This window comes from Notothenia rossii (assembly GCF_949606895.1).
Source record: "Notothenia rossii genome assembly, chromosome: 2".
Classification (NCBI taxonomy): domain Eukaryota; kingdom Metazoa; phylum Chordata; class Actinopteri; order Perciformes; family Nototheniidae; genus Notothenia; species Notothenia rossii.
The window spans coordinates 84,832,134-84,848,598 of record NC_136904.1 but is presented as its reverse complement, the minus strand read 5'-3'; the positions used below and the strand labels follow the sequence as shown (position 1 = coordinate 84,848,598).

At 39.1% G+C, this 16,465-nt stretch overlaps 1 protein-coding gene across 1 annotated transcript in view; it reads left to right on the top strand.

Moving 5' to 3' along the window:
* dachd (dachshund d) overlaps positions 1 to 16,465 on the top strand; it is a 118,091-nt gene that overhangs the window by 990 nt on the left and 100,636 nt on the right. The window contains exons 2-3 of the mRNA XM_079666386.1: positions 674 to 796; positions 5,770 to 5,884. The gene's annotated coding sequence lies outside the window, so the exon portion shown is untranslated. The remainder of the gene's footprint in view (positions 1 to 673; positions 797 to 5,769; positions 5,885 to 16,465) is intronic.

Sequence of the window (16,465 nt, the reverse complement as noted above, 5' to 3'; positions counted from 1 at the left end):
AAGTAACCCACTTCAGGGCCTTGAGGAAGAGGCATCCTGTTAATGGTATGCCTAATTTAGTTATCAATGGAGCTGTGTTGTCGAAATAGTGATATCAGTTACATGGTAATGGTACAGCCCATGACGGTACTATAATATAATAGTACATTTTACGAGTAAATAACCTGTATAATATGCCATCATACAGTAGTAGTGATCAAACTACCATGCCAGTTTCCCACCTACTTTTTACATCATTGAGCAACATTTGCTCAAGGCTTTATCAAGTATTTCATTTAACACAATCAAATTATCTAATCTAATTCTTATTAATTTTAGCACAAATGTCACTTAAACCACCTAAACGTGGCTGTGAGCTTCCATGTGATGTTCATTTTATATCATCTGCACCGTTCTGCCAGCTATTTTAAAAACAATATTTTAGTGTAGGATTGCCACCCTTTTGAAGTAAGGTGTAGGGAAAGTATGTAAAAAGTGGACTTTATAACGGTTAGGAATGGGATTAATAGTGACTATTACTATGTTTTTGCTTGATAAATGCTCCTCATTGGTCAGAAACGAAATGTTGATATAGCTAGTCATGGCTATTGTTGTTTTTGTAACCTTTAGTCATCATAAGGATAGCCTAAGGATTTCATTTTGTTCTAATGGGAAATATGCTTGAAAATGGCAGTGTTTGGGACCTTCTGAGCGAAGCTGCTGCAGTGCCTCCTCATTGCCATCCATCCATTCCTCCTGCCTCAAGAGTAAAGACAAGCTGCTCCGACCCCCAAAATGATGTCGACCTCAAGTCAAGGTAATACTCGTTAACAGATCGAATAAGTTCATAGTCATTAACTATAATGGCTATCAAACTCCAACCCAACTGTCATACACATTTTATGTTTCCTTAAGAAGAATCTTTGCTGCCTCTTTGACAAATAGTACAGGTCTTGACAGTAGAAGCAGAGGCTGCTGCCAGCTTTTGGGAACAAATTGAGGGCTGCACCAGCACATCAGTTTCACAGGGTGCTGAATTCCTCCTGAACTCTATCATACTACCAGCTAGAATGAGGCCAATGTGTTGGCGCAGCAGAGAAAGTGCTAGGCTTTCAGTATAGCTGAACCTGGCCCAGCTCTAACCACAACACAATGCAACATCATCCGGCAATGTAACTTGAACGGGAGCATTTTAAAGCTTATCTCATGATAGAGTTGAAAAATATAGTCTTGAAGTATTATAAACACATCTGTAGTGTTTGGGTCTGATAAGTCTTCAAACTCTTGGATCTATTTTCCTTACACTTGAATATATTTTAAACAGAGCTGTTTAAAGTCTGGATGCCCAGCCAATCTGAAACATTACGCTGCACAAAATACCCTAAAATGTTTACCCCGTGGCACCTCTGTATCCTTTAAAAAAAAGTTGCATAACATATTGCTGATCACATCACACATAATTATATAATCCATTAGTTTTTCAACAGTAAAACATGGAAGTAAGAAGCCGTTTTAATCATAGCATGCTTCTAAGTTTTTCCTTGCATTTTCTGCTGCTATGCATATTTATATCTTATTTAATGCACTGCATTAGTAAATTACCCACTACTGGATTATTACCTTTTAATGCCACAACTTTATCTGACATAGCAGCTTAACTTGAATTTAGTGTTGTGGCATTTTTATACATTCACAACATGGTTTTGTAATAAAAGTTAATTATTAATTTGTGAGGCTAATTATTCTCACTTACTCTCAATATGTGCCCTCTATAAATGTGTTACGGTAAATAAGAATAAACAAATGCCGATAAAGAGGAACCATGTGTTGCCCAGCCGTCTAAGTGAGACAGACTGAGGCCCGGCTGTCTGATGGGACAGGGCAGCTCTACTTTGGACAAATTAATCTCCAGTAAAGATGACTTGGATCAACTTTGAAAAACACTAAGATGAAAACCCATAAAATGATTACGAGCGGCGGCCAGAATGACAAGTATTATCAACAAAAATTAATCAGGTGCATCTTTTCATGAACTCAATTAATAATGTGCAACAACGGGGTCTTTTTTCCCTGGAATGAAAATTAATTAGCAGGGGAAGGTCACTCGGAGATGCTGACATCACTCATCAGGCCTCTGTGGCAGTTCTAATTATTTGTCTTCCAGGCTTGGCTGATCAAAAATTATTGCCATACCTGAGCAACATTTAGAAAAAAAGCTTTGTTTAAAGCGCTTTTAATTAGACCTGCTATTTGATTAATGCCGTGTAAGCGCCCAGGATCGGCCCTCTTATCAGCGTTTCTGACAAGTTTGCTGGGTATTGTTGTGTGAAAGACATTTTACTGACGCTAACCGACTGTTTAGTATCTAATTCGTTCACTTTAGTTGCAATTAAAAAGCTATTTACTGTGAGGGCACTTGTTGATATTAATATAGATGTTGTAAACTTTGACAAAGCACTCCGTATGGATACTTGAAATATATGTGGCTTTAAGTAAATAAACTTGCATTATGTGGATTAGACCTGATAAAGAGTGCAGTTGCTAACAGCCTGCAGTATCACACAGCACAGTGGTGTTATGATTTGTGCAATGATCACCCAAGTTGCTCCCTGCACATTCTTAGAGTGAGCAACTGTAGCTCTAAGGTCTCACAATTTATTGCGTTTTTGTCAGCCATAATTAATAACAAAAGAAAAAGGTCAAAGCAAGCACATATGATTACCTAACCCCTGCCTGATAACATATCTCGCCACCACTGGGCCCCTTGGTGTCAGACTGTTCGTAGACAGAAGACTTTTCACAAAGCGCCGTTATGATGAACGCTATATCTAGCTCTTGCGTTTTTTTCCACAGAGTTATGGCGTTGACTCGTTGCCTGAACTATCTTCAACCCTTACTACATCAATTCACATTACCTGCAAATTAGCAAAGTTATACTTTTCAAGCTCACAGTACATTTGATCCAAATAGACTCTAAATGCCATTTCTGTTCCTATTAACCTACGGATCGGTGTGGCAGATATTTTCATGAGGTTGCTGGGGAAAAAACACGAGGCTAATGGCTTGGTTGTGACAGCGCTATTCATGATGATTTATGATTCTGTGTTTAAGTTGATTACTCCACTGCTGACTCGGAATACTATTTCAATTAGTGCACTGAAGGTCACTCCACGAAATCCCTCCATAATCTATTCCTATTAACACTAATGCGCGGAGTATCCATATCTGTTCACCCTTGTTGATTCAAATCATCCCCACTCCTAACGGCCAGCTTGTTTACCAGTTTACTGGTTCGGACGTATCCTAGATGGTAATTTTCTCTCCTCCGTGTATCATTAATGTCTTCAGTCTTGACACATGGCTAGAAGGGACATCTCAATAGAGCTTGGGTGCATTTTTATTGCTTTTATTATTTCTAATTTGTTTTACAGATCAAGTGATATTTATGCTGAATGAAATTGATCCTGAAAGCCCTATAGGCAAACGGGGTAATATTGTGAGGTTAGAAAGCAACAACCGCCTATTACTTGTCATCATGAGAACCAAAATAGCCTCAGCGTGATCAAAATTTCAGAGGTTTAAATTAATTTTACATCACTTTCATTCATACTCCCACTCACCCATGCAGAGGAGGAAATTAGCTACCTGTATTTAATCTAATATGTTCCCACTGTAAGCGCTGGTGGACATGATAGACTTAATCAGTTCACACTGAATCAAAAAAGCTCACCAGACAGTGCTTAGCGATGAGCAATGAATTAAGTTTCAAAGACAGGGTCTCTGAGTTTACCGGCTGGAAGGGAGGACTACTTTATTTTACAGGATAAATGACTCCCCGTACAAGTCGACGTAACCGTCTGATTTAGTTGTTTTTGATTCCAACTCAAATATAGAATTGAACTCAAAAACAAATGTATAACTTAAAGTTCACTAAATGTTTCCAGTTCAATTTGAAACTTTCTAGTTGTTTTGATTTGCAGCAAAATATATATTTATATTTGAAAACAAGTAATAAATCCGATAGAAAGCTTTAACAGCTCTTATCAGCCACAGCAGGCCTCGAGGCCTTAAGACAGGAAACATGCTTTTTTTTGAGGGAAGGGTAAAAGTGCTGACATTGTCACCAGTTGATGGGACTCTATCCAAGGGATAGGTGAAAACACTTGGGCGCACTGACATCAATTTTCAAGATGATTTAACTCGATGCTCCTGTGTTGGAGGAAAGAAACTTCAGACCCCTGATTTACCTCCAATGACAGCCACGCGGCCCCCGAAACAATGTTTCCAAGGCTACTAGCGAATGACGAGTGGTCACGTCTGTACAGCCGTCCCCATTGGTTTGATTTATGTGACCGGGATCCAATAAAAATGGCAATCAAATCAACCCAGCCACTTTACAGGTAGAGAGCTGTCTGATTGAGTTGTCGAAGGCATGGCTGAGGCTCAGAATGATTATGCTACGAAACGGAGAGGGGTCCATCTCTCCGCACCCAACAAGGACACCATACATCTCCCCGTGCAGCTTTCCTACTCCACTGTGAAATGTATCCAAAATAACTGCACACCTACTGCTTGCCTGCCTCCCCTCTCTGAAGGTTATTTGTCGTCTGAAGGACTCTGCCTGTCAGAGTATGATGAATACCATGTACACAGACAAGAGCAGCGTCAGGTCCAGGATTAGCCGGAAAACTCACTGATCTGTGAATAACCTAAAAAAGAGGAGCTGAAGATTAGCAATGATGCTTTTAGGAATGATCCATCAAACTCAACTACCTCAGTCACTCAAATGAATCATCTCACTTGATTCTTTAACCCAGGAGAAGTACGAGTGACTGCCGCGCTACCTGCAGGTCACCGAGATCATTTTGAGGATGTTTATTAAATCTGTGCTATCAATTTTCTTACTGATCATCTTTTATCTGTCCTGTCCTTGGAGATGAGTCAAGCGCACAATGATGTTAAAGGTTGCGCTATTCAACTTATGGCTTTTTTTCGTTCAACCTCCAGAGCTCCGCTGGCAATATTGAATTATAGCCGTTGCCATAACGTACAAATTGATACCTGAAATATGCCCCATTTTGAGCAGGCCTGTCACTAAAGTGAACTCTCTTCTGTTAACAGAGCTACTGTAGAAAGTAGGACGAAAAAATAAGCAAACAATAATCGTGAACTATTTGCCTTAGCTTTGAACTAATGACAACTTAGGCAGGCCTGTTTACTGTGCATGAGGAAGCACACATTCAGGAAGTAAATTGGATCAAAGTACAAGCAGCTGCTTAAGTACTTAGTCGCTTCGATAAGCAGAGTGAAATCACCATCATTGTTGCATTAGAGTGACTTGCTTCAGTCACCGCCAGGAAAGCAGACAGGAAGAGGAGAGGGGAGCTGATAGTGTACCAGCTCCATGTGTCAAGAAGGAGCCGCTGGCTAACAGCCAGGCTGAAAGAGAACAATTGAACATCACAGTCTTTTTGTGTTGGAAACACAATCACCTTGTTACAAAACAGAAGGTATTGTACAACAGGTACAAACACATCCTCTGGAATAATAGTCAAGCATGTGCAGTTTCACTAAAGCAGTTCACACTTTTCAAGACATACATGTATGAGTTAGCTTTTTCCCTTTTGCCATATTAGCTGCCTTGATATTAAATCATCGCTAAGTAGCCTCCCACACACTTTTACAAATCTAAAACTAAACATTGGAAAAGATTGACAGTTTATAATAAGAAAATAAGCAAGCGATGACATAGAAACGAACCTGAGGCCCTTGCAATGTTTTCTTTTTAAGGGTCAAGGCAGGGAGAGAAAACAAAATGTCTCCGATCCAAAGAAACCCAAATGACATCATCTTAAGTTTCCACTGCACTCTGAAGCCCTTTCCTCTCCAGCAATGAGGACACAAGGTAAGTTCAAGGATTGAGCAAGTCAGTTGGACTAACATGCCATGGAACAGGAAATAGCCATTCATTGATTTTGTGTGTGTCCAGAAAGATCAATTTTATTCTTCCTTTGTTTTCAGACTACAATGCACTAAAGCTCCTGCAGCGGCAGGATGTGTTTCGTACAAGCGCGGTCCAAATGAAGCTATAAATCAAGTGTTGGAGCAGAAACACATAATATCATCCCCCATAGACCACGCACTGTACAGCACCGCACCTCAAACTCCTCCATTCTGCCTCCACAAACAGCCTCACAATGTCAGACCATCTAATCAATAATATGACTGTCAAAATATCCAAAAAAGTAGTCAAATAATGCACATTATTATCACAAGAATCACATTACTATTTGGATATTAGGTAATAGTGTTCCTATTCTAAACTATTTATGAAGAAGTTATTTGTGCTTTGATTAAATTGTATCGCATTCACTCCTTTATGACTGTGTTCTGGTTCAACATCATTCTGATGTTATGCAGTTTACTGATTAAGTTGTGTGTGTGTGTGACAGCACGTGCACAAATGCGTGTGTGCATAAACTGACACTTCTTTAATTGTATTGCGCTTGTGCTATCTGGTGCTGGAGTTAACTCGTAAAAGTGAAGTCTCAAGCAGATTCCCAGCGTCTGCCTATTTAAGATTCATAGAAAAGACCATCCACCCCAATCAATATCTACTTGAGATTTAAGTTGCATTATGTGTCCCCTTCACAGGCATGATTTAAAACATCAGCACAAAGTATTCTTAATTTTATTGCCTGCCGTAAATTAAAATTAATGATGCTGACATCCACAATTAACAATGAAAAATGCAGATTCTTATAATCACTTTAGCAGTAATATTGTTTTCAGCCCAGACTCAAGGTGCTCCTCATATTCTCCTCAACATTCAGTAAAACACAAAAAGACAGCTTCATTACATTTTATTTGCTATAGGAAACAAAAAAAAAGGGTCTGACAAAAATCCACAGCTCATTTGGGAATATCTCGCCATGCATAATTAAGCAAATTTGATTGGAATTAAGCATGACTTCTTTTGGTTGGGTTTTAATGAATGCAAATCAGGCATCTACATCCCTAAGATTAATTTCAGCCAATTAAAAAACAAAGCTTGTTGGAAAGTGTAAAAGTGTTCAAAGCAGGGCAGCAAAGCAGTTTCTCTCCCTCTCTCTCCTCATCTCATCTTCATAACTTGCACTCAGGAGAATCCCCCCCTCAACTTTGATCATTAGCATGAAGTTACAGGCAAACAGTATGAATTCAAATGTGGCAGAAATGCATTGCCAAGATCCTTATGCCTTTTTAATCTCAAGTCGCACCCCTTAATAGTTTCTTTACACAATTATTGTCGGAGTAATTCTCTTTTAACACTGAAGGGACACTTAGGGAATACATTTGTCAAAAAGTTTATCAAAATATACTCAAATATTGATGCAATATGCTGATATTTCCCTTGTGATGCAAAGATAAACTTCCGAGTGTTAAATATATCATTGTTCCGGGGTTTGACGGGACAAAATATGCCAATTATTCTGCATTAGTCTTCCTACAATAATGTTGCCACTACCTGAGATCAACCTTTATCAGTGTTCAAGAGCATTCAATCCATCTGACTTAAGCACTCAGGAGATCTCATCGTGGTATTTTCCATGTGAAGGCACCATTGCACACCAGGCCAGTGACAAATATCGCGCTCACACCAATAACAAATGCCAGTGTCAGGCAGTGTATATGGCTTATGTAGGTGTTAGTCTCATTATGACAGCTTCACATTACCCTTCATCTTAAATGTTATGCTGTTTTTGCACCTATCAGTGCAGCTCACAACAGCACTGAGTAAATCCTGATTATTTGGAGAGTCAGACACTAACGCTAATGATTGAGGGCAAGCAGGCACCTTCGGGCTAATGCTAATCTGCCTGCACATTGCTCGGAGAACGGCGTGTACATTGATTTGATCTCTCACATCAAAAGACAAACAGTGGTGCAAGTCAGCACATCCCCAGTCAATGTCATTCCTTGAAGTGATTCCCCCACACGTGCATCTTTATGGGCTCCGGTGAGGGAGGGAGGGAATAGCGAATGAGGTGATCGGATCCATTGGCGTTTCTTTAAAGGAGATTCATGGTGGGAGGACACAGGAAAAGTGAAGAAAAGTGGTTCCCCATTCGCCTGCTAGCCAGAGCCAGTTCTGAGAGGCTTGCTGTGTTTAGATTGCATTAATCCCTCTGTCTCTACCTGTTACAGAGCTTTCATTAATGTTGTCTTTTAACATCAAGTCTCCTGCAGAGTGGGGAATAAGTGGAGAGTTGTCAGAAGTCTGCAGAAAGTTCAAAGCGCCAAAAGAAACCCTTTATGTTTTCCCTTAATCATTCAAAAGCCCATCCTAGTATGCCACTTGCGTAGCTCCTCCGTATGACGAGAAGAATTAATATTTGGCCTCTGATGCATTCTATTTGAAAGAATAAAGGAATGTGAAGGAAAAGCATTATCTATTCAAGGAGCGCAGGGAATACTCTGACTGTGTCTCAGTTCTGTTGTAGCTGCTGCGTCTCATTTTGTCTGTAGCAGATCACAGGGCTGCAGACTGGTATGTTTCTGAGGGAGAATGGAGAGTGGGAAATTGTAATGTTTTATTAGAACCCAGTGGGAGAGTTTTGTAGAGGCAGGCATGTCATTGAGCCTATTTGCATCATGCTAGCAGTGAATAGATCTGATCATATTGTAATACTTTAAAATCACTCCTACCAAAGGGCTTTATGTGATTTTTATGTGTTGGGAGCCTCTGGCAGAACCCCTCATGATAACGGAGATTGCGTATTTATATTCATTTATTTTTTTACATAATAAATTAACATCTTAAGATGGGGACTTACAGTATGATCACAACTTCAGTGTAAAATACAAGCGAGACACTTATTATTTCACTACGGTTCTCTGTCATTTATTTTATTCCGCTTCTTAGTATTTGTGTCTGTTAGTCCGTCCCTGTGTTAATGTATTAACTCTGACGCCTCAGGCTTTTCATTTCATTCAGTAAAGCCTCATTGCTATAGAGTTGGCCTTATGCTTACTTTATGCACCAAGGACCACACATTCAAGTTCACTAGAGCAGACCTACGCGCCTTTTGAAGCATTTGGACCGCGTTATTATGAAAGTATAGTGTTCGTACATTTGTAACTGCAATTGCAACTCAGCCATCGGTGGAAAATGTGCTATTCTAAGTTTCCTGAATGCAATGAGACAGAGAGAGGGTAAAATGTGTGTACCCTTTATTTTCACACATAATGACCAAACAGCGGTTATTATTCAGGGAGTAAAACCGGTGAAAGGCTATTCACTACATTTGTTTCACTCCGCCATACTAAAAGTGGAGTAATTTGCACAAAGCCTTTATACATTCTGTGCATTTACTGGTAGCGTTAAAGCATTTTAATTAATTTTCTTCAAATGGCATTGAATTATTTAAAAAGAGGGCACTGTGGAAAAACGTCTGTCTGCTAGGTGTAGCGCTCAATTGTGTGGAGTGAAGAGATGTTACTGGGAGCCCAAGGGACAAGCAGGAGGACAATGCTGTCTCTTGGGAGAATTTTATGCTGCTGAAGTGAATTTGAATACATAAAGGAGAACTTGGATAAAAAGGAAAGGGGGGTACAACATAGCCTGTGTTCTCCTGGTCCCTTGTGTGGGAAAAGAAGCAGATTACCCTAGGTTTTTTCTCTCCATTTTGGCCCTATTCTCAATGACTAATTTAGCATTTTGAGGTCTGCAATTGTGCCATGAGTACATTAGCTGGAGAACTGCACACTTCCAACTGTCAAACGTGTTGCTCTTCAATGCTAGTTATTCTATTTCTAATGAAAGCTTCCATAACTGCTTCTAAAATATTTTACACCTACATTGCCTTGCAATAAAAATGTTGCACAGATGTATTGCTTTCACTTAAGAAGTCACATGTTTCCACCTGGTTTTTACACTTTTCATGACAGATATCTCAAAACCTCAACATTTCAGTGCAAACTTTGGTGGACAGATGGGCCAAGAAGAGAAGGATTTGATTCTAGTAGTGTACTGGATCCAGGATTTCCTGATACGAAACTGTTAGCTGTTAAACTAATGTATAATAATATCATACAATTGGAATGTTAGCATTGGAAGAGGACTCTCCCTGTGCCTCTTAGTCCATCTTACACCCTTATTTTATATGTATAGACTTAACTGGGATGTTTTTTGTGCTAACAAAAAAAACATTCAGTGCAAAAATACACAGTAATTAAAATCATAAAAGAAAAGCAACATATTTTCATATCAGCACATTTTCCTGCTCGGGGAGGCAACGCCCCGCACATTCTCCCTTCGTAGTTTTCCTGTTTGGTCTGCCCTCTTTACTTTGTCCCTTATCTAAGCATCATTCATTCCTCGTCCGTGATCCTGCACTTGGCTGGGGTCTGCGTGGCTTGGCTCCCTCCCATTCCTCCGCTACCCCACTAAAGACACTGCTCTGTTCTTTGTCTTCAATCTAAAAGCAGAGGGGCGGGGGGGTGTGTGAGGGCATTACTTGTTGATATGCAGCAACCCCACCTGTTTGCGTTACACCTCGCCTTAATCGGCATCTTAATCTGATGCTTTATCCAGCACTAGGACATAAACAATAAGAACAAGGTTACATTTAAAGTTCTTCATAACCAAATCTGTTTTGTTTGTTGTCGATGTTTGCCAGTTGGTTCTTGGTGAGCCAGATCCAAAAGGATCCCAAGGTACCTGAGCAATAATAGTCATTTTTATTTATGGCCATTAACCTGTCGATCAGAACTGTCTTTCAAAGGAGATTGCTTACCATTAGTGGGAAATAATACTAGTCGTATTCAAAAGAATAAAATACACAATAATAAAGTTTATTTGACTGAACAGTATACAATCAAAGCATATTTAACAATAACTCTCACATCTGAATTGGCATGAGAAATAAGATGAATTCTTATTCTATGACAGTAACAGATAACTTTCTTTGGTACGACAGAATCAGGTATATTAATGGTCGGATGCAATGATTGCATGACCTTAAAAAAACATTGGTGAGACGTGCTGAAGCATGTAACGGTGTTACAGTGAGCATGACAGATATGCAGTTGATGTGTCCTGTGCTCCTGTAGAGGTCACTGTTGTGTGGGGCCTCTGTGTCAGATTGAGAAGCTAATGCCTCTCTTTATAAAGTCTGCAGCACGCACTGTGACATTGAAACAGACTAAGAATGTGAGCAAGGGAAGAATGACAAAGTTAATATGGTTTGCAAAGCCATGTCTAGTAGCAATAACACTGTTTTAAAAGGGGAAAGTTTGTTGGGGCTTAATCTGTACAATGATGAACAGTAATTATTTGTTGTGCCAGTGTTAATCATGCTGTAGCAGTAGTAAGTTAATTTGCAGCAAATAAAGAATCTTATGTACAAATGTCTGAAGGCATCTTAGAATTGTCGGATTAATTCCTCTCTGGAAGAAACACATTATGTTAATCACCAAATCCCCATATTTGTGTATCTAGGAGATGATTGTAGTGCACAATTATGAGTGGGCTTTATTAGCAAGAACACAAATTAGATGCTATGAATGAGTTCATCCCAGGCATCTGTATGTGCCATTTAACTCTGAAATCCTTGTTTATTAAACTCCAATTGCACATATGAATCAACTCTTTGGCATTAATCATGAAGTACAAGGGCCCAGATGGTACAATCTTAGCCAAGCTTGAATTAATACGAAAGGTTGAATTGCTGCTGCATCAAGATCCTCTCAAGGACCTTTGAAGAATGACATGAATAATCATTGTTGTTGGATGCTTAGTTTACTAAACCAGCAGAGCATAGTAACCTACTGCAAACGGAGAGATATTATAGCATAGAGCTGCCCTGATAGGGCTTTTTGATAGATTACAGCATGGATACTAAAATGAAGAATGACCTCTTACACTAACTCATAATATAACATTTGAGTTTCATATTATGCACCATAATATCAGTATCATACGGTGATCATGATAACTAAACAGAAACATGGCCAAAGCGACACAATGATAATGGTTACACTCCATTGGTTTCTTCACATTTTTACTGCCTGGTGTTGCTGTTAATGGTGAGCAGCCCCTCTTTAGCCTGGTGCACACAACAGGAGAGTAGATTACAATTGGTCCTTTGGTGTTCATCAGATATATGGGGTGAGTATAAGTGATGATACTGACCAAACTGTATTGGCCAACCATGAGTGATGCTCTTTAAATGGTAGTTTTGCCAGTACAGTATGAATGTGGCACAGTTTTTAGAAATCTTTTAGAACAATGTACGGTAGTTCAAATGTTCTCAAACATATCTTATAATAGGGAAGTAATAAAGTGGAAATACATCTTCATGTTACCTTGCATTCAAAGGGATATTCCTATTGAAATGGTTCCAAACAATGGGTAATAGAGATGTCCCGATCTGATCACATGATTGGGAATCGGAGCCGATCACGTGATTTTCAAAAGATCGGAATCGGGAGAAAAAAATCAGGGATCGGGATTTAAATTTAAAAAAAATATATATATATATTTTGTGTTCAATGTTACAAAACAAAAATGACCATGTTCAAGTGTTAAAGTCATCCTGAGGCCTTAGTTTTGGTTTCAAATTACACAACATCATGTATGTGTTGCTTCTTTGGGGCTTGTTTTCATAGACCTGGTTGCTTATTTCTCTCAAATCTGGCAACAGAGTGGGCAGGGCGCAGTGTCTAATTGTAGCAGTAAGCTAACGAGTACTGATAAGCTTTATTTTGTTTTTGATCCAATGCTGCACAACTGAACTGATCCAATGCTGCTGTGAAAGAAAGAAGCTACATCCATGTTGGATAGAATATCCAATTAAATAAAAAAAATAACCTTAAGGGACAACTTGAATGCTTTTTTCTTTTTTTTCTCTTAATGCATTGCATAAAGATCGGATCGGGAAAAATCGGTATCGGCAAATTGTCAAAATCAAATGATCGGAATCGGATCGGGAGCAAAAAAAGGTGGTCGGGACATCCCTAATGGGTAATACATATTCTGAAGTAAACATTCAAACGAAACACTGCTATGTAGGATTAGTGACAAATACACAGATCGGAGTGTGGATCAGGAGATAAAGAGGGGAGTTTGTATTTCTTTTGTTCATAAAGTAGAACAAGATTGCTATCACTAATTAATATTTCATGATTCGCAATCATTAAGTGATAACAAAACGGTGTCTGAAAATGCAGTCATCCAAAGGTCAACCTGACACTATTGATTACTCCTTACTATCACTGTAATGCTATACGTGTTCAAATGATTAAATCCATTCGGCTTCTATCAAAACCATACAAAAACAATAATAGGAAAAGGAAAGGAAGGAAAATAAGGAAGACAGGAGGCAGACGGGGATCAAATCACCAAACTGGTGTGCATTCTGCTTTAGTGCTGTTAAATTACACCTGAACGTATAGGAAGCTGTTTAGGATTACAGTTTATTACATCCTGTCACTGTCTTTTGTTCTGCACAAAAACAGTCCTCCTTCACTTTGCTGTGGCCTCACACTTAATGTATTCCAGCTTGGCTGATTCCCTGATTCCAAAGGACATTGCATCTCATTTCTTGTCACTTGTCTCCCAAATTCCTAAAGGTACAATTAGCATTTTGTTTGACGAAATGTTGAAAGGTTCATAGATTGATATTTGCAAAAATGTAGCAGGGTGTTTTTTTCCAAATGCAAATTCTGACATTTATTAACTTTTATTACGGATACTCTGTTTATGGAGTGTAAAACTCTGCATAGATTTAATGGGAATAAAGTAAAATTACAATGTTTAAACACAATCAGTGTGGCAAACCAGCAAGTGTGTAATTTAGTGTTGTGTGGCAATGAAATGTTTTACGGGCCTTGATTTATGTCCTGTGCATGGCATTTCTAATGAGAGAGACCAACATTGCAGTGCGCCCGTGTTCCAGGAAACTACATTTACAGCAGATCTTTTTTCTCAAGAGTGTTTTTCCCCTGTGAAATAATGTCAGCACTTTCCCACCTTCAAAGTCCTTTTGTTTCCAGATCTATTAACAATTCTAATTGTACAGGAACACTTGTTAAGTAAGGCTGGTAAATAAAGCAGGAAACGCATTATTTCCTTTTAGTGCAGATTAAAGGTACAGCTATGCTGGGTTGAAACACATTAATGAGCTTTTAAATAAAAATGCTGGCAGGGAATTTACACCGCTGACTGGTTTAACTGCAGTAAGCAGTTGATTTTCCTTGATGTTAAAAGGGGAACATTATTTCACCCGCTAATGAAAAATACATCTTTCCACCCTCCTATCTGTTAATTAACATGTTTGTGTTAGGGGATTTTCAAAAAGGATACAATCGCTTTCAATCTGATTAAAGTAAGTGATACATAATAGGGAGGTTGTTTTCCTTGGGTCCTTCTGTTAATTGAATAGCTTTGTATGACTTGGAATGTTTTTCCTAGTCTCAACAGTTCGCCTGGACCTCGCTGCTCGGGATGCCCCTATCTTAATTACGGATCATTTTCCAAATGTGGTTCAATTTCCTCAGCAGGACAGTTTCTGTTAACTGCTATTTTTAAGGCCAATAACAACGTCAAAGCTTGGGATGATTAAAGCAATTAAAGTTTCCCTTTGTTTTCTAAGCACAGCGAGATAGGGCAGCCTGTTTGTACAGCATTTATTAAACATTTACTAAATGGAATTGAATCTGTCATCGATGAAGTTTTCCGAGACAATTACCTTTTAGCATGGCAAACACTGTTTCACTCAGCTAACGTCTCACAGCTTATGGCTGTGATTAGCCATTTGATTTCATCAAGCCAAACTAAAATCCTCCAGCACTGAGAGAGAGAGAGAGAGAGAGGGAGAAACAGAGAGTGAGACAGAGAGAGAGGTTTAAATATAATTTTACCATCGGAATTTCTCAATTAGCATACCACATTTTCTCCATTAGATAAACTGCCTTTAGAGAGCTGGCTGGTTTAATCTGTTTAATGTCCGTGTAAACTATAATCTCCCGATTCTAAAAAGAAATCCCTTGAGGACATCATTCGCATACACTCTTCATAAGACAGTTTTTGAAAGACACGATGGAGTGCAGCTTTTAAAGAGGGATTGAACAGTGATGGGTTGTTATGCCTATCATGCTTTTCTTTTCGGTGGCACATGGATTGTGCAGTTTGTGCTTTCACTTGCTTGAGTTTAGTTAATCATTAGTAATTACGCTTTTACAAGGGTGTCCTTGCTTTACTATCACTGGAACATACACCATAGCTGCATTTCAGATCGTTCCAATATATTATATATGTTTATGTGGGTACTTAGTGTTCTGCTTAGTATTTCCACGAGTGTCCTGGCAAGAGCCTGTTGTCTCTGAAGTCATATGTTACAATAAGTCTCTCCTCTTGAATGATGGCAGTCGCTCTGAAAGATCATTTAGAAGAGATACCACCATGTGACATGATACAAACTTTGATCTCAGATCGGAGCAGAAGTGCATCAGTGCATGTGCATTACTGCCAGTCACAGCGGCGCTGGGCTGTTAGTGTATATAGATATAGAAATCAGGATTTGTTGTTATCCTATTGAACGATGAGCACAGAGAAATCGGAGTGTTTACATGCATATCATTGACTTCCATCATACACTGCAGGCTGTATGAATTAGGGCCTGCAAACACAGCCTCATTCTCCTTGCATCACGCCAAGAGTCACTCCATTGATTACCCTTCCCCGCTCCCAGGAAATGGCTCATGCATCTCATGTACATTATAACAAATGTTCTCTTTGCATTACAATTGAATTGTGATTGTTATGTTCAATCAATGGGGAAAGGTCACGGGATCGCTCCTGCCAGCGCTTTAATGGAGAAGTCGATGAGGATTCATTTTAATCACTGCGGCTGTGGCAGAATGAGCACAACACTGAGAGACTGTCAATGGCCCGGTAATTACCGCTGTTTATACAGGTTTCTGCTTTAGCAATTTAGATATCCACAAATCTCTCTGTTTCTTGCACCCCAGTTATATTGGAAGCTGCGTGGCATCAAATGAAGTACTGCAGGATGTGGGCTGTGACTACTCTAATTGTGGGAGAGGCTGGCTCTTTGAAAATGAAGTGAACTCCATTTGCTCCTCTTTTGAGCAGTCACATTACCAGAAAGCTGTTATTTTTACGTACCTTGTGTGAAGGAGCATTCTATTATCTGGCCCGTTGTATCAAGAGGTGGAAGATTGTGGGACGTAATTCACCCAAATATAAAGTGAGCATCCACGGTTAACTCTAGTGTGTAAATAAATACTGGTTCTAAATGAACGTCTTATGTAACGTCATTGCTGAAATTGTCATTGGATAATTGAGAAATTCTAAGAAATAATAGTAATTTCCCAGAATTTCTCACTAAATGTGGAATCTGCGTTTGCTTTTTTCAGACTTTTCTAACTTTATTTTCAGTTTCCTTTGTTGCCTGCTTCTCTTTGGAAAGTTAATTTAGTG